Here is an 18,773-nt window from a genome sequence, read left to right as displayed (position 1 = left end):
CCCCCCCTCTTCTATAAGAAAAAGCAATGCCCTATTAATTTTGACAGACAACTTGGCATTAGCCATGTTAAAATCCAACGCGGGATGAAGTTATGCATTACTAGTCTTTCTACATGTTTTGTCAAGAGATGAGCATTTTGCCAGATTTTTTAATAATACGCCAGGAGCTTTGTCAGTCAGTTTGTTTCGCTCCGCGTGGCCATGCCAGTATTTTTCAGCTCTCCTGCTGTGTGTGCCACTGCCCTTCACTGCTTTCCTAGCTCCTCCCCTGCAATTAGACAAAGTCAACATAGCAGTCAGGCTGAGCAGCCCCGAGGTACCTGCAGCTATCAACAGTCCAGATTCACAGTCCCGATGAACAAGCTTTGCTTATTCACCGCATCACTACCTCAATTAGGACTTTTTATTATATCTCAGCTATTTATCTCAAACACAACAGATGGAACGGATAACGCTAAACACGTTTAAGTCCTCACCTAAGAAGAAGGAGGGGGGGAAATTATCCAGAAAGAAGCAGGAGCGAATGCATAAGGCAGCTTGCAACCAGGAACCAGTTACCATGCCTACTGAAGCCTGTTCTAAAGAATGTGTTGGCTGACACGCAGAACTCAATGAAAAGATGAAAAAAATGTGCAGGCAATACTAGTTTGGCAGGGATGGTGGGGAATCTGAGACAGAGCTGCTGGTATGGAAGGATCTCACTGCATGCAATTTGCAAACATGCCAATTCAATGGCATGTGATAGACACTAGATGGAATTTAAAGGTCTTAGGGTCTTAGAGAGCTGGAATCGCACAAGAAAACTCTGGGCATTAAAAATAGCAATCCTTTTCACCAGACCTTGTGTCTCACTTCTGAATTTGAAACTGTTTAAAGCAACCCCTGCAACCTCTTCCAGGCACATTAGAAAAATGTGTGGGTGATGTACCTTAGTTTGGCTGAATCTTTGCATCCCCAGTGAAGGCACAGCACCAGAGCCCCTGGATTTCCAGAGGAATTCCCATGGCTTCCTTTTGTGTGTGTTTCTCTTGAGAGGGAGCTGGCTGCGTAACAGGTCTCGTACTGCAACTTCAAATTTAACTTTCATGGATTTCTAAATTTTTCTTGATGAGCAAGGGGAGGTTGGGGAAGGGAGAAGAAAAAATACACGAGGGCTGAATTTTAAAGAGAAATGGTTGCTAGAAATCCATCCCTTCCAGCAAAGGAAATATTCCTGTGTGTCATCCATAAAAGTCTTTTGTATTTTTGAACCCTACTCTTTTCTTCTTCCTCCTCTTTATATATATATATATATATATATTATTTTATACCAAGTGTTGAAAAGTTGGGGGACTTGACTGAGACCCTGGAAAAGGTTTCTGTAGGAAGGGAGCAGACGACTCATTTCTCAGTGTCTACTTTGTGGGGGCTATTTTTCCAGTTCAACCAAGACATTGGCTTGGTGTAGGGCCAAGTCCCAATTTCACAGTTTGGATTTAGCAGCAGTCTTTTTGAGAGCTGTGCAACTTGCAGGGGTTTGGGTCAGCCTGTTCCTCGGTGAGAGCCACACCGCTGTTTTGGTTTGTGCTGAGACTGAACTGGAGGAGTCAACTTGCTTGGCTCTGGGTTGGTCCATGCCCATCGGTATCAAAGCCTAAGGGCACATTTTCATCTGGTGCAGGCTGGTGATCCTGTTTGACACAAAACACTTGTACCAACTCACATCTGCTCTCCTATCAGCTCTACTTGCATCAAGTGGTGGGATGCCATCATCACCAGCACCCACCAACATCAGGCACATCCCAAACTGGCAGGGACCAACATAAAAAGAGGTGGCGTGTCATTTCATGAGTGATGCAAGAATGTGAGAGCACTGGATGTGTCCACCACCGGGCTTCCAGAGCTTTCTTCTCAAGTATTAATGCTTGGCTGTGATCAGAGACAATGGCTTTCTGTCCTACCTGAAGGTAGATTCCATGGATGAATAGTGAGTGCCCTCAGCATGACTGGGCTGCAGACCGTGACTACAATATTCTGAGGAAGGCAGGAGATGTTCAGGCTGAGGAGGAAAACAAAGCCAGGTCTTCATGCTTCATAAACTCCAAGCTGTCTCATTTATATAATCACTATCTGCCATCTTTTGAACCCAAATTTGTGAACCCACATCCACTTTCTCTTGGCTAGAAAATGGGCATGCGGTTCTCTGAGTCCAGATGGGAGATATGGCTTCTGAGCTGATGTCTCCTGGATCCCAGAGGAGGGTCTCGAGCCTCTCCTTGTTGCCAGATATTTCCTCCTGACAACTCCCCATGGAGCAGTATGGCTATTTTGGATCTGATTTCACATATCTTTTACTGCAGACAGCCAAAATGCCTTATTTGGGCTGTGGAAGCCATCAGATATCTGCATTTTGAAATGCTAGGCATGGATACATACATTTTTGGAAGATTTGTACTTTTTAAATGGTTCTTGCAGAAGGAAATTTGTATCTCTGTGCTAATTTGGTGCTACTTGTTGTGAAGAAAGAAACTGTGGGATCTAGGTAGAGTCACAGATCAAAAAGCCAAAGGGACAACTGTGCTGGTCTAATCTGCCTTGCTGTTTCATCCAGTCTGGTGGATGTTTGTGGATTAAAGTCTGTTTGGATTGGATAATATCACTTGGAAAAACATCCACTCACAAGCTGGAGACTCCATTGCAGTGCTTGGTCATTTGTTCTGGTCACTAATTACTTCCTAGTTTCCTCTTTATCTCAGTGGGTCATTCTTGCCGAGAGTCTGGGGACAGCCTGTTGGCCTGGTGCTTCTGAAAGACAAGAGCCATCCAGGAGGAAATTCAGGCAATCAAAAGAAGATTCAGTGAATCTAAATTCAGTTTTTAGGTACTGGATCCCACCATCCACCTACCAGTCAGGGCCTGCTTCTCTCTTCCATCTCCAACACTGGCTAGCCAAAATGCTGGGTGGTGTAAAAGCCATTTATGCCAAATTTATGCAGGCGTATCAGTTGGACTGTGAAGAAAATTTAGCCTTGTTAATGAGCTGCATTTCATAGCCTTCTCCTTCCAACGCTGCAGTTAGCAAGCACGAATCCCGCCTGGGTGGCTCCGCATTACGGTGTAGACATGCCATGACTTCAACATTCGTCTTTCTGCTGGTGACAGCTACAAGAACTGACAGCCTTGACACCTCGAGAGGAGGGGTGGCTGGGTGGTCAGGGCCCTGCTCAAACACGTGCTCCCCTTGCATTAGACAGTCTGGGGGATGGCTACCCTCAGCTGCAGAGCAGTGACCCGGCACAGCCCCTCACGGCGCCCACTTGTGTATGGGAGTGCCTTGTATTCCTCAGCTTATTAATTCCTCCCTCACAGCCAACTTTTAGGTAGGAATTGCTCCCTTTCTTTTTTTTCTTACAGATGGGGAAGGGGTAATTTGCAGGCTCTATGCACACTGCCTATCTTAGGCATCTATCTTAAGTCACCTGTATAGTTACCAAACAAAAGTAGAGACATTCAGCCAAGCAGTTTCGTGCACATCAGTCCTAAGGATCCAAAACCAGGCTCTGAGCAACCTGGTGTAGAATTATAAGATATGCTGAGTTGGATGGGACCCATAAGAATATCGAGTCCAACTCGCAGCCAGATAACCTCACCAGAAGCAGATTATCAATAACTACTGTCAAACAGGAAGGTTGTCCATCATGGAGACCATCAGGGATGTGCTCTTGTTCTGCTTGGTGTCTTCATGGATGGGGATTGATGATAGTGTGATTATGGGAGACGGACAATAGTTACTCAGCAGCAGAGGGTGAGAATGGGAAAAGTCTTGGCAAGTTTAGCTTGGAGCAGAGCGTCACAAAGGGAGAGATGAGATGACAGCAGTTGTCAAACATGTCCAGAGGTGTTGTGTGAGGGTGGTGAGCCTGTCCTTGTCCAAGAGGTTAGGGCAAGGAGGAAAGGGCATCAGGTGCAGCCCTGAGGTGGAGCTTAGACCTTAAGAAGTACTTTCCATGTATAGGGACAATTCAGTGCTGGGACAGACTGCCTGGAGGGGTCGAGAAGGCTTTTAACATCTTGTTAGACAAACGTCAACCTGAAAAATGTGACCCTACCCTGGGGCAAAGAAATGGGCTAGATGGTTTCTTGGTCCTCATCAGCCCTGTTTTGCTGTGATTTTATTGTCTATTGGAGAACTATTTTTTTTTATTATTTTTTAATAAAAATAAAACATAAACGTAAAACCAGTTTTCTACATCTTTAACACTGTGTTCAGCAGAATTACTAAAGAAAAGTAACAGTTCAGCCTGTTGTGCTGAAGAACTGCAAAATGCCACAGCATGTGAAATCAGCCATCAGTATTTGGGTGCCATTTGGGAAGGGAGGGTGTTTCATGGCATATATCTGTGTGTAGGTACCTTAGCTGGAGTCCGTAGGGCTTTGTTTCCTTTCTACTCCACTTCTTGGCTACTCATGAAACTTCCAACACAGTGAGGTGAAATCTGGCTCTGTTTTAATCAACAAATTGTGGCATGTAACAAAACACCTTTCAGATGTTCTCAACTCAAAACTTCAATGAAAGGGGATATTTTGATAGAAATCCACTTCTGCAGCAGCCCTTCCTGGCAGAACAATAATACTAAAGGGAAAATCATAGTGATTCCCATTTCTTTTGAGGCAGACCTTGTGCCTGCACCTGAGGATGCTGATGCAGAGAACCAGCCTGAAGAACAAGCTGCACAGACACACAGCACTGAATGTGCTACCAGTGCTGGCAATGGGTTGGCAGCAACTTGTACTGAGACAGAGGTACTGAGCAGCTACCTGCCCCTTTGCAGGAAAAATGTGATTTTCAGCCATCCTGTGTGCTTCCCACACATGGCTGATGCCCCTTTCTGAAGGCACCTCCCATTCTTCTTTCCTTTGCTCCCTTTTCCATGTTGCTGGAGCCATGGCTTGGCTGTATATGGGCTGTTCCCCTTGCTATGGCACCAACAACGAGGTAGACATCTCCAAGATGCTTTTTGTCAGTATGGAAGATAACCCTACAGACTATTTGGTGCCAAGGAATAGTGTGAAACCTTCCTGCTCCCCCAGCTTGAGATGAGATCTGCTCCTGCTTCAGGGCCTCCCATAACAGATGCAGCAACATCTGGTGCAAGGGACTATCAAGCAGGAGGATGACTGCATTGCTGTGATGAGGAACTATATGAAGTGTATGCTCATGGCACACAACAGGAGGGGAAATCAGTCTGTGGAGGTTTTGTAGCACAGCTGGAAGCAGCAGGGTATTTGGTGGCCGTTCTCCCATCTAACTCTTCACAGTGTCCTGTGTGCTTGTACGTTCCTGTGTCCTGTGTGCTTGGGGCAATTATGTGAACTGGATTAGGGAGCTGATCTGGGATAAATCTTGCAGGGACATTCCTTGGTTTGAATCCAGACTCTTAAAGAAATACAAATGTATTCATATAAGTGAATAGGCAAACACAGGAAGGTCACGGACTTCTTAAATTAGCTTCGCTAGCTTCCCATAAATGCAGCCCTGTTCACAAGGTTTGCATCTTGACTGGCTCAAGGGATGAGCGTAGGGCCTGCATGAGCAGCAGGTCCATCACACTCTGCTATCACTGTGTCACTGCAGCAAATGTGCCTCCAGCAAACAGAAATCTCCTTCCCTCTGACCACCTGGTGGATGTGCAGCCACAAACACCAGCCAAGATAGAGAGCATCTTCAAAGAGCCTTGCTCATTGAAGCAAATATGAATGGCGCCATTGACTTCAGCAAGAGCAGCATCAGACCCAAAGCAACTGGCAATCAAAGCAGTAGAAAAAAAACCCCAAACACGTACACATTGGGGAGTGTCAAAAGGGCATCTTGAGTTAATTTCAGATTTTTTTAAAAGATTACAACTGTGCAGAAACACCCCTTTCTTGGGAAATCATTCTTAAATTAACCTGCGATCATACCAGCAGATGTAAAATGGAAGCAAATGTATTATACATCACTGTCTTGGACATTAGTTCTGAAACAGCCAGTGATCACACTCCACTTCAAAGAGACCCTCTACCAGGAGCTTGGCTGGGAAGATAAAGCCCTGGCTATTTACCTTCTGACCTTGGTTCAAGACTAAATTGAGAATCTAAATGAAAGTAGTTTGGTGGTCTCAGCTCAATCCCTGGTAGACAGTTGTCCGTATCACAAAAGCACCATCCCTAGTTTAACACAATCTGGCACAGCCAGTCTTCTCTGTTCAGGAGAGACCCTGGGCTAAATTAACACAGAGACTAAATTACATCTCATATGCCATCGTAGAGATGGCAGTCTTCGGAATGGTGCCTTAGAATAGCAGCCTGTGTGGATGCTCTCCAAACTGGCTTCTGGATAAAGAAATCTGTTTTCAGAGCTGCCACTTTCAAGCCTATTGCTTAAGCCAAAAAACGAAAATAAAAGCAAATCACAACACAGGCTTTTTAGGAACTCATACTTAGAATAAGGACAATGATCTTGGAGAGATTAAAGTATGTATTCTAAGTGCTTACTGAAAGAGCTGAAATTCTACGGATTATTTCCTCTTATTAAAACATCTCATGAGCCATGGCCATAAATTGCAGCAATTAAGTTCATTTTGTTATTACGATTATTATTACATCCTAGAAAATCCAAGCTAAGAAATATCACCACACAAATGTTCAAGAAGGCATTGGATAAATGTATGTATTCATCATTTACTCACATCTATCTGATCAATCAAACAGATTCAATGTCTGATACTGTAAACAGCCACAGTCATATTTAAATAGGAGCTATTGAAATGTTTGCTTAGAAACATACCTGTAAATATTGGCAGAAGATGGCCATCCTGTGTATCACAATATATGACAGGCACTGTGACACATATACAGCATGACATGAATATCCCTTTTATTGCCTGAACGTTGGCTACGTGTTTTGAAAGACACAGAAGCTCAAAGGGGAAGCTCCACAAATCAATAATGAGCTCATTATAACGAGTGAGAAACGAAGCTTGAATACAGTGCAGGAAAACAATGTTGTATACTCAGTTATGCCCTAATTGCGAAGAGTCTTTCGAGCAAGCAGAGAGGACAGATGGTGTAGCAGTTTCCATGCTAGCCTCTGACTTCTGCTCACTTTCTGGCTCTTCTGTACTCTGTACTCTGACTTTGGTCATGTTATTTTGGCTGGATCTTGTCGTTGTTCTGTCTTTAGGGGCTGCTTGGGACAAAAGGAATGCCCTGATCCTGCAGAATCACCATAGAGATGCTTCCATTAAGGACTGCAAAATTATTAGCCATAAAAGATATTAGTGGTAAACGCTATCATTATACTTGTTTTTCTTATTATGGTACTGCTGGAAAGGCAAAAGTCTCACCACACACACTGGGGAAACTGAGGCATGAGGCCAAACCAGTGATTTTCACAAAGGGCAATGGGCAAATCTTTCATTTCTTCTTCCCAGAATTATTGTGCACCAGGGAAATGGGAGCAAATCTGTAGTCGGAGTGCTGCAGCAGCTGGCAGAGTTAGTCTGACAACATCAGGATGTATTAGGGCACGTTGGTAAACTCCTGCAAATGAAAGGATGTTGGAAATTCATCAGACTGCAATAGAAAAACAGGGCTTGGGAGCAGGCCTTTTGCTGCAGAGGATCACCATGCATTATATCTATTTTTATAAACCAGGTGGTTCCCCTCTGTGTCTCGGTGTGATGGAAGATGTATGCCACATCTCATGGCCAGAAAGAGGAGAGTTGGTCCCCAAAATGAATTTCTATGCAGAAAGTTGTTGTAGAGGGATGCTGATGTATGCATTCAGAGGCAATGGCTATGTGTCTTATTTTGCTAGAAAATGGTTCCAGCACGCCCCACGCTTGTCCCCATATGCTGTGCTGGAGCAGTCTGCCCTAAAATCACCTTCTTTAGGGCATAACAAATGGGTTTGGGGAGAGACTGAGCACAGCCTCAGCTGGCCAGGGATGCTCAGCCCCGGGCAGGATGGAGCCTTTTTGTACACATGGTGCTTTCACTGACATCAGCGAGGGTTCGGAGCTTGAATCCAAAGACATACATGGGGCTGGCAGGAGGCCGGGGCAGGGGTCTAATCTCCCCTGACTGTGCATGTGAAACCGCTATTAATCTTAATGGGAGTGCCACACACTCATCAAGGGAAGAATAGATGAAAGGGAGAATCACAATAGATCATTAGATTAAGCAAATAAATATAAATGAATATTCGTTTGGCCTTGAAAAATATTTTCCTTCACCATAATGCAAATATTGGGAACGTTCTTTCAAATATAGCCCTCCCCCCCTGGCGCCCCCCCCCTCCTCAGCCTTCCCCAGACCTTCACTTTCCTTCAGTGAATCAGTGGTGAGCAGTAGGGAGCAGCCCTCCTGCACACACCTCCTTGGGGGTTTCAGGCAGACACTAAGTGCTTTAGATCACTTTGGAAATAAAAGTGGTGGTTTTTTTTTTTCTTCCTATTTCTCGTTTAAATAATGCAAGATTCCCTCTTTTTTTGCCCTGCATCTTTACCCCTGCCCTGTGGAAGTTGAATTTTAAAATCCTTTCCCGAGGTCGTTTTAGGGGAATGTGCACAACCTAAAGCATCTGAGTGGTTTTTGTCCCTGCTCCTCGCAGTGAAGCCAGCCCAAAAACCTGCCCCAGAATTGGTGCGAGCTGGGAACCCTCTGCATTTACCACCCCTGTTTTGGGATGTGAGGTGGCATCTGCCTTCATTCCAACCTTTTTACAGCCGTGTTAAGCACTGGGGAGAGGCAGTGGCTGCAGTGTCCTGGTGGGGACACTGAGCCTATTGGCTTCCAGAAGCACCCAAAAAAGGGCTGGTCTCATTGAGACACTGAGACAGAATGCAGACATTATTAAATGCCCATGTCCCTAAAATGGAGCAGGATTGCCCACTTGTAACCTTTTACAAATGCTCTAGCATTAAGAAGTTACCCATGCCGGTCTATAGCATACTACCAGATTTTTAAGCAAAAATCAATGAAGAACCCTGCCTAAAATCAATGGCATAATTTGACACATTAGTATTGCTTTCGAGCTAACACACAGCAGTCTGACAGTGCTTATTTCTATTGAAGACAACAACACATTTGCCCGAGCAATGCCTACAGGGCTTCTCTCATTATTGCATAGGGTAAATACGATCTTTGATAGAAAACTTGCTCAAAAATGCAATAAGGAAATGCTTTCCCATTATAAATGCTTTCCTGTGAGTACCCTGAATTATGGATTGCAACAACTCTGCTGTGAATCATATTCACCCGCTCTGTTGTCTCTTCCAAATTATTTACTCCATGCAAATTCCTCCTGAATTCAGAAGAAACTGAGCTCCTCGTGACGTAACAGGAGATGTGTGGGAACAAAGGGGCATTCCTTTATCCTTGCGTGCAATCTGAGCTCTGCGGCTTTGAAAGCTTCTGAAGTCTTCCACGAAACTCCTACCGCCTCTTCTCCGTATTTTTTTTCTCCCCCCCTTTCTCAAAAGCAATTTCTATAATCCCATCAGCGGCCCTTACGCAACCGCTCACCTCGGCTCCTCTCGCGAGGTGCTGGTGCTGTCCGTCCATGGAGCCCAGGCAGTGTTGGAGGCAGATGGAGCTGTACCCGGCAGGGATCTCTTCCAGCATCCCTTGTCGTGCTGGATGGACGCCCGTCCTCGGCGTCCTGCGTTGGGCTGGATGCTGGCGGCCGCCATCAATGGGGTTTTTGCAGGAGATGGGATTATGCACAGGAGGAGCAGCTCATAGGGATTTGGCCTCAAGTTCCTTCCCGAAACACATGAGTTTTAAGAGTAATTTAATGGGTGTTGTAAGCCTGATATTTTTCACACCGCGCTGGTAAAATAATACCTCCTGGTTAATACAGGGGATGGCTTGTCTGTTCGAGTGTGCCCACCAAGGACCAAAAGCAAGGAATAAAAGCAGAGGCTCTGCAAGAAGAAATTCAGGTTTCCTGTAGACCTCTTTGGCCAGGGAGAATGACGTGGGGAATTCCCTCATCTTTTGGTTTGGCATTAAAGAAGGCGATCAAGAGATGGGGTAATCCTCGCCGATAGATGCAATAGCAGCATCACCACAGGGCACACAAACATCGTGCGTGAAATTCAGCCTTCACCCACCATATGGAACAGCTGGGAAGAGTTTCAAAACTTTTCCTCCTCCCCTCTGTTCTTTTTATTAAGATCCCTTTTTTTTTTTCTTTTCTTTTTTTAATACAAAAATAAAACAAAAGAAATAAAACGACCTGACGACTTCGTGCCGTTGTCTTGTGACTAAAGAAAAAAAAGCAAGGAAGAAGAAGAAAAAAAAAAGTCTGTGAAGTATCACTGCTATGTTTTAGTCTAATGCTACTTCTATCTTTTATCCTTTTTAATTAGAAGGCAAATTCTCAGACCGCCAGGCCTAATCCCTACACAGTGGAACAAAGCCCAGCAAAGTCTTTGAACACTGCCCAGCCAGGCAGCACAAACCCTGGTAACTGTTGGCAGTAGGGCTAGGACTCTGACCCTCATCTTAGCCATTCTCTTCCAGCCCCTGATGCTCCCTGCCCTTCGAAACCTTGTCTGTTGTTCTTCTGTTTGGACTGAAAAGACAAAAGGGGAAACAATGTGGGAAACCTAGAGGATTGGCTAGGTGGGATGCGGGGAGCTGGTGGCAGAGAGGAGAAAGTAAATGGAGTTTCACGGGAATGGACACAGTGGGGAGAATTGGATCACCAGATTATGTCTTTAGGTTCAAGAAATTTCTTCATCCCTCACTAAATCTTTTCAGGGACAATGCCACTTTTAAACAATTGTTGCATTTCCAATTACGACAGGAGTGCTCAAACAAATGGCAAAACCCTTAATGAAAAGTTTGCTCATATTTTCAACTTTGGAGATCAAAATCCATAAAACAAATAGCTTTTACACAAGTTTCACCCAGGCACTTACATCTCCAAATTATTTACACTTGTGATATTTCCAGTTGAGAGCATAATTTGTGTCTAGTCAAGCAAAACACGCAAATACATATAGATACATGAATTTCCAGAGCTAGCGGGAGCACCACAGAATAAACATTTTGACTCAGATAGGCTCCCGTGAAGCAAGCCAACATTAAAAAGGTCTGCCTGCTTTCTATTATTTTGGCTAACTACAAATCATTAAGCAAGAAGACAACAGATGTGGCTACCAGCACTGAAATATCTTCCACACTCTGTCCATAGACATCAGCATAAATGGGGGAGTTGCTGCAGGGCTCGGGATGCTGTGAATGGTGATGTGATTACGCGAATATACATGAATAAGTGTGAATATGTTGCATCACGGGTAGCTGCTATCTATACCTGAGGAGGCAAAGAAAATTCTGGCAGGAAAAAAAGAGAGTGCAAGCCTCAGTTTGAACCTAGATTTCAGAGCATTTTGTTATCCCTTTAAAATTTCAAGTCGGGGCTTGGCTTTTCTCCAGCTGATGCAAAATGGGATATCTCCCTAATTTACTCCATGGAGGATCCGACCCTTTCTCTTTTTTTGGCACTTGGGAGTAGCGTTGACAAAGGAAAGTTTCTGGTTTCGAAAAGACTAAGTCTGTTTAGGGAAAAAGGGCATAAGCTCCTCACTTTTAAAGACATTTACCCTAAATCCTTACACTCGTAGGCACTCACTTTTGAAGGCTAAAGTGGCGGTGTGTTTTTAAAGCAATTTAGTTAAACCAGTGCAAAACTCTTTGTGGACATCATAAATCAATTTAAACCTGGCTTATGCCGATTTAGCTTAGTTTAGCTACTAAGTGTCTTAAGCTAAATTGATAAGCCATTTTTAAACCCATTTAAGAATGTCTACACAGGGCTTTGTGCCAGTGAACTTAAATCAATTGAAAACCAATTTTAGCCAGTACCATTTTGAGTATAGACAAGATTAGGCATCCTGAATGGGAACGTCTGCTGATCCCATGTTTTCCTTATACATCCCTGCACATGCAACCAGGGCCATAAACGGTGTGACCAGTGTTGTGCTATGAGTGTGGCATGCTGCAGTGATTTTTGGCTGTGTTGTGATTGTGGCATTGAGCTGCTGCAAATGATGTTTGCAGGGTGGCAACAATTAAAGTAATCAGCGAAGCCGGGCTCTGTTGTGCTTGGCAAAGTGCTCACTACAGCCTTTCTCTCGTAGGGTTTTGGTTCTACAAAAGGAAGTTTTGAGGGATGTAGAAGGACAGGAGGGCCAAGACCTTGTTGCACGGTCTTCCCAAGAGTGTCCTGCCAAACAAGGCTCACTGCTTGCATGGGCCAAGAGCTGTGAGAATGAGATTTAGTGCTCCTCAAAGGGCAGATGTGCCTGTAATACAGTTTGGTAGACAGACAGGGGCAAAACAGTTTCCTCTGGAGGGACAAGGTTAGGATCTTGCCTTGCAAAGACCACCTCAGTCTGGGGATCCAGGGTGAGGAACATCCCTGAGTGCAGGTCAATGACAAGAGGGTGCTGGGATCGCTCAGGTGTGGCTGCCACAAGGCCTCCTCTAGTTTAGGACATACAAAAAAAAAATATGGAAATGCAGAAGGGACTTTTTGTCTGCCTATAAGCAGAATTACTTGGGATGCTTTCCCTAAGATGGTCAAAAGGCCACTGAGCAGTGTGGCCAATGAACCCTATGGCTGTTCGTCAGCTTTGCCCTATCCACATCTCATGTGGACCCATTTAACTGTGGGTGCTCATAGAAATGGTTCAGCAGGAGACTGCTGTGTGTTTTCCAATTGTTCCTTCTATGTGGGTGATGTGGGCTGCTCCATTGGCAGGGCGAGACAAGAACTCATGAAAGAATGAAAGCATGGGCAGATTTTAAGTTGAAGACCTGAAGTGCACTGATGTGAGTCTAATATCTAATATCTCAAATCCCTTCCTGATCCGAGCCCACCTGGAATCCTAATCACAAAATCCATGGTTGCAGCCATGAGTCTGTTGGGCAGAGGCTGTGCTCCATCAGAGCAGTGTGAGCAGCACCAGTGCCCTACATGGCTGAGCCCATGCTGCTGTCAGGCAGTAGGAAGGATTTTGTTTATTTAAAAACCTAATCAGAAGCTGGGGTGGTTTTGTACCTGTCACCAAATGCTTTTTGTTTTCTTTTTCTTTTTTTCAATAAGCTGCCCAATTTAAGAAAAATCCTGCAAATTCTGACTGAATTCCAATCAGATTTAAACATATGAAAAGAATTATGAATAGTCCTCCACTGGCATGCTTTATTCATTACAAGCAATGCCTGCTTGTCGTAACCAGAGCAGATGAATGGAGTTCTTCCATTAATCTGCACCACAAATCTTAAACGTTTGATAACAGAACATATAACTTTATATATATATATATATATAAAATATTCCTTCCTTTCTTGTTTCCTTGGCATGAAGCTGGGACTGTGCCACTGTGTGTGTACATCTGGTGGAGAGGAGCTGCAAGGCTCGTAATCTCACCGTTCACAAATTTCCAAGTGTTTTTCCATGCCATTAATCTTAATATTGAATGCCCTAATCTGTTTATAGCACACAATACACGCTACCCCCAATAAAATCTTTTATACACGTCTGGGCAAACAGCATGAATAAGTAATGGCCGATTTCCATGCTGCAAAACAAACAGCTACTGTAAATTTATTTTCATTTATTTCCAGCATCCCTTGGCGGGTGGAGCCTCCTTGCCCCGGAGTGAAAGGGATCAAAGATAACATTCTTCTCCGTCTGGGGGTACTTTGTGGACCTGCCTCCCAACTGCAGGATGAAAGGAACTTACTAAACTGTTGCCATTTTGCAACATCTGCTATAATTCCCCTAAATCCAGATTTGTCTGACACAGAGAGCTCCTGTTCTTACATCATTGCCATGTGACAGTATAACACCAGTCACATCAAGCTTGAGGATTCCAGCTCCGGGCAATGATAATATGAAGAAAACCTTTTTTGCCTAGGGCAAAACACTTGTAGCAAAGTATTATTCATCTGGCCAATTTAAATCTTCTCTCAAAAAAGTACCCAGAAACATATGCAGCGTGCCTTTGTAAAAGGCTTGAGCAGCTCATAGGCAAATGACCTGAACCAAGAGTACAAAACCCAATGTCCTAATTAATTACTGCTAAGCAGCTCTGATACACAGAAAAGAAATGCTGGTACTAATCCTTAACCCTGTCCTACATTCTTAAAATAGCCAAAATATTGCTGACAGCTAAAAAAAAAAAAAAAAACAAAATTGCCTCTGATTTAAAGGTTTTGGACCCTGGCTTAAAAATGAGAAGATAAAAGAAGATGTGAAAGGGGCAATTTTAAGTTGGAGTCCATACACTGGGTCCACAGCAGTAAGGTCCCCTCTTTGGGGATGGAAACAGCATCAGGAAAGGAAAGCCCAGCTAAAGCCTCTCTGGGCTCCGCATGTCACCAAGGGCTCTGTGGGCTTGCAAGGTCGAGGCCCAAGGGCTTTGTTGGTTCTCCTGATGAGGACGTGCAGCCTGAACTCCACATTTATAACTGGGCAAAACGATGCCACAACATGGAAAGTGCCATTAGCACCCTGCTTCCTGCAGCAGGAACTTGGAGCATTTTATTGGGGTACAATCAATTTGCAGGTAATGATGTTGAAAACTAGATTGTGTCAAGAGATCATAGTAGTGTTTTCTTATCAATTTTCTCTCTAAAGTTTGATAGCAACTTGGTCCAGCTGTGGGGGAAATCATATATTGCACATTGGTAATCACATCCAACACAAGCTCCCTTCTTATAAAATCACAGAATCATTAAGGCTGGAAAGACCAGCAAGACCATCCAGTCCAACCATCAGCCCATGCCTGTGACCACTCTAAAGCACGTCACTTAGTGCCACATCTAACCTTTTTTTGAACACCTCCAGAGATGGTGACAGCATCACCTCCCTGCGCAGCCTGTCCCAGTGTGTCACAAATACTTCACTTTTGGGATTGTCAGGTTGAAAGTAAGGAGAATTTCCACATGGCAATATCATTGTCTATTTCATTCTCCGCCTCAGTAATGATTTGGGGTGAGGTTTTTCAGCTGAGAAGCACTGGTGTTAGTGGATGAGAACCCAGGGGTGAAGGCTGTAAACAACATTGCATCACAAATCTCCCATGAAAACAAAGGAAAACCTTCTCTTGTGCAGTCCCACTCCCTTCTGGTGGTCAGATCTCTGTGACTCTCCCCAAAGCCTTGGCTAAAAGTTCACGTTCCTTGTTAGAAAGGACGTGTAACAATGTGTCAGCAATCCTTGGTCACTCTGCTATTATGAATTAAATACCTGAGATGCCCTTGGCCTTGATACAGCTTAGTGGTGACACTGAATGCATAAGTACTGGCTCACCCATATGCAACATCTCCATGTTGGTGGCAATTCCCCAGCCTGGTTTTGCTCCAACCCCAACACTTCTTGGAGAAGGTCAGGTTCCACTTCAGCTCAGCCCACACGGGAACAAATACCCAAATACCCAAGGGCTTTGATAACCCAGGTGTGTCGGATTGACAGGGCTCTGCACACCCCTTCCCATGGGACATCCTGCATCCCTGTCCTGATGGCTGGCTGTAGCTAGGGCAGCACTCACTACAGAAGATGCTTTTATTTCCACAGGGTTTACATATTATGAGGGAAAGTGCTTTTTTCTTTAGTCCACATAATTACATAAGGTCAGGATTTCTCTACAAACGACTGCCATCTTTTCAAATGCTTTGCAAGGAAACAAGACTGATGTCTGCAGTCCTGCACATTTCCTAGACATACATTCTTGTTAAATCCACATTCCAGATTTTAACTTTTTTTTCTTCCTTCTGTAAAACACTCCTGCTCTCTTCCTAAATTTGGCTGTGCCGCCATTCCATTTTGCTAATACCCCTTGAAACTGTTAACACTTTTTCCTGAATACTTTCCTAGAGGATACGAAGCAAAAAGGAAGAAAGGCTACTGTCAAACTGATTAAGTGAAAGCTCATTAGAGAAAGTAACAAGAGGTAAAATCTGCATATGCATTGCAGAAATGTGTCTGATCTTGCTAAGTTGTGAAAAGACAAAATAAGCTCAAACCTCCTTGTGCTGTAAGTAGTTGGGGGAGACGGGGGCTGGGGGGTGGAAGGGCTCCCAAACTACGTTGCATTAACTGCTTCTGCTTAGAAATAGGCATTATAGCAGCCCCTGCTCGCCACCACTTCAGTGAAGGACTCGTCTGTGTTTTAATGATGAATCCTGATGTATAGGATCTGTGCCTGAGCAGTAAAAGTACACTGTCCCTTGAGCCCCTACAACCTGGGCTGCAATGAAGAAGCTGTTAGAAAAAAAACAAAAAACCCCCAAAAAACCAGAAATTGAAGAAAAATAAAGTCAGTAGTTATAACTGCATGAATTCTCAGAGATGAAAATTCCTGTTTTCTTTCCCCCCGTCTTCCAAGTAAAGTTTGTTGAACTGTCAGCCTGTGATTGAGAAATGTCGTGATGGTTTTAATGAATGAAGGACTTGGGTGGTGTGTGTCCCTCTTGAGCCTGTTTGCTCTGCCTGGGGCATACTGGGGCATAGTGAGCTCTGTGTGCATCATGCCTTGAGAGCACCTCTGGGCACATCCAGGCTTCTGAGCCCGTGTCCATTTCACCTCAACCCTTCATCCCACCCACCTGTGAGGTCTGCCAATGAACTTTGTGTTTTCCCCATGATTTGTCCCCACAAATGAGGGTTTTTCCCAAAGCCACCAAGCTTGTTTGGATGCCCCACTGGGATATTTCATTCCAGCATATCAATTTGGGTCAATGGAGAAGCCAGCTCTTCTCAGAGCACCCCGTAATGACATTAATTCCTGAAAATATGGATACATATTTTATTGCTACACTGAGTGTGAGCACTATATCTCCTTCTGTGGGTGCTGTTGTAAGGGGTGAAAGTAAAGGTATCAGCAATACTTGTGTTACTTGCTCCTAAATTCACTCACTGTCAGATCTTATTCCTCTTGTCCTTTTTACTATATATATAACCCAATTAAAAAAGAAGAAAGAAAAGGAATACCAAAATACCAAGCTAAAGTAACTGGATAACTTTGACCTTAATCCATAGAAGACAGATATTTTACGGTTCAGACTAAAACTCCAGGCTGACATCTAACCTGACACAAATATGCTGTTGAGTGTAAGAATCCTTGTTAAGAAAATGCCGAGAATCTGTGTGCATAAGCCTGGCAGTTCTGATTTAAATCAGAAAATGGATCTGTTTGGGAGGTAGACCACATGTCTGAAAGTTATGAAAGGGAACACCGATAATAACCGTCTATGGCAGAGCACGTTCCTTGGAATGTGGAAATTACTGTATTACAACAAAGCTGTTGTTTCCACCGGGGTGTTTTGTAGCCCGTCTCATAATATTATGTATTTTGGCAGATCCTTGTAATTACAAATTTAAGACTTAAATCCTCAGCTTTTCTTTATGTTCTTAAACTACCCCTATAGGTATCCTCACTTCAAGCTTAAATCAGACCCAAAACACAAGGTGAAATGGGGCTGATTGAATTCCGGCACTTTATAATGATATTTATTAAGCTAGTTTTGAGGAGAAATGTTGAGCCGAGTGTTTCATTTAAATTCAACGGCCCTTCCAAGCCCACCAAAATTGTTTAATTAAAACCAAGGTGTGCATTAATATGGAAGGATATCATTTTGTCATTTATATGTAATTTCATTATTTTGTTAGGGGAACGTGAAATGAAGAAAGCCCCCAAAAAACACGGCAAAAAGGAAGGACCGGTAAGCCTGATAATAGCCCTCCATGGAGAAGAAATAAGTATACAACAGAAGAAAAGCACAGTGAGGAACATAATGTTAGTAAAACACTCTTAATGCTACACAAGCTGCAGAAAATGCTACTTTGCATTTGGGCTGCAGCATCGTTAACTGTGGGCAATTGAGTAAAGAGTGCACCTTTTAAACTAATTCCTCGTGCTGGAGACATAGCCACATCCAGAATCCTACCTCATTAATATGCTATAGTGGTCAAATAGGAGATTAATAGCAAAGTCACCTGCTAAACCTACAAGGAACCTGTTGATTAACAATAAGCTCCAAAAATAAGATACCAGGCTGCAAAGCAAAATCGAGTCCAAGGGCAACAAGTGCTTCTGTAATTTATTCCTTCTTTACACAAGGGCATAAAGCTCCCTTTATAACCGTGTTTTCAAGGCCCTGCTGTGAGCTGTAGGTGTGAGCTTTTCAGCTGATTTATTAATTTTAGTTTCAATCAAAGTGTCACCTGCAGACACAAAAATGCAGGCCTCGCCATAGAAAATACAGTTAAGAAAAATAATAATAATAATAATAATAAAAACACCCAAAAACCAGCAAAAACAGAGTGAGAGAGGGAGGGAAAAAGAGTGAGAGAGGGAAAATAAAGAGGGAGAAAGACCTAAGGTTTAATGCTGAGAATCCATGCCAGCAATATTCTTTTTCTACGTGAACACCAGACGGGCTTGTTCTCCACAAAGCCAAAATAATTCTCAGCCACATAATTAAAAGAAGGGGGGAAAAAAAAAAAGAAATCCAAAATTAAACATTTTTGTCATACTTGGAAAGTCAGCTCCAGAGCCGGGAACTCACGCTAACCCGGCGGCTGCCAAAACAATCGGCCCCTGTTGTCAGTAGGGGGACATTCTCCCCAACGAACCGCCTGAACAACAAGTCCACAGAGCAAAATGTGCAAAAAATTCTCAATTAGTTGTCTTTATTTAGTGAACACTATGGGGTCCTCGACGGCGCTATAGAAT

At 43.7% G+C, this 18,773-nt stretch overlaps 2 long non-coding RNA genes across 2 annotated transcripts in view; one reads left to right on the top strand and one right to left on the bottom strand.

Moving 5' to 3' along the window:
• Positions 1-18,773, top strand: part of LOC107315466 (uncharacterized) — an 89,789-nt gene that overhangs the window by 25,467 nt on the left and 45,549 nt on the right. The window lies entirely within an intron of this gene.
• Positions 6,874-10,350, bottom strand: LOC146760848 (uncharacterized). The gene is made up of 2 exons (XR_014946194.1): positions 9,547-10,350; positions 6,874-7,560 (listed from the first exon to the last, which is right to left on the bottom strand). It is a non-coding gene; the product is annotated as an uncharacterized LOC146760848 (long non-coding RNA).

The sequence above is a fragment of the Coturnix japonica genome, chromosome 5 (genome assembly GCF_054131305.1).
Source record: "Coturnix japonica strain WE chromosome 5, WE-NBRP24, whole genome shotgun sequence".
Classification (NCBI taxonomy): domain Eukaryota; kingdom Metazoa; phylum Chordata; class Aves; order Galliformes; family Phasianidae; genus Coturnix; species Coturnix japonica.
This window is presented reverse-complemented; position numbering and strand designations above follow the sequence as displayed.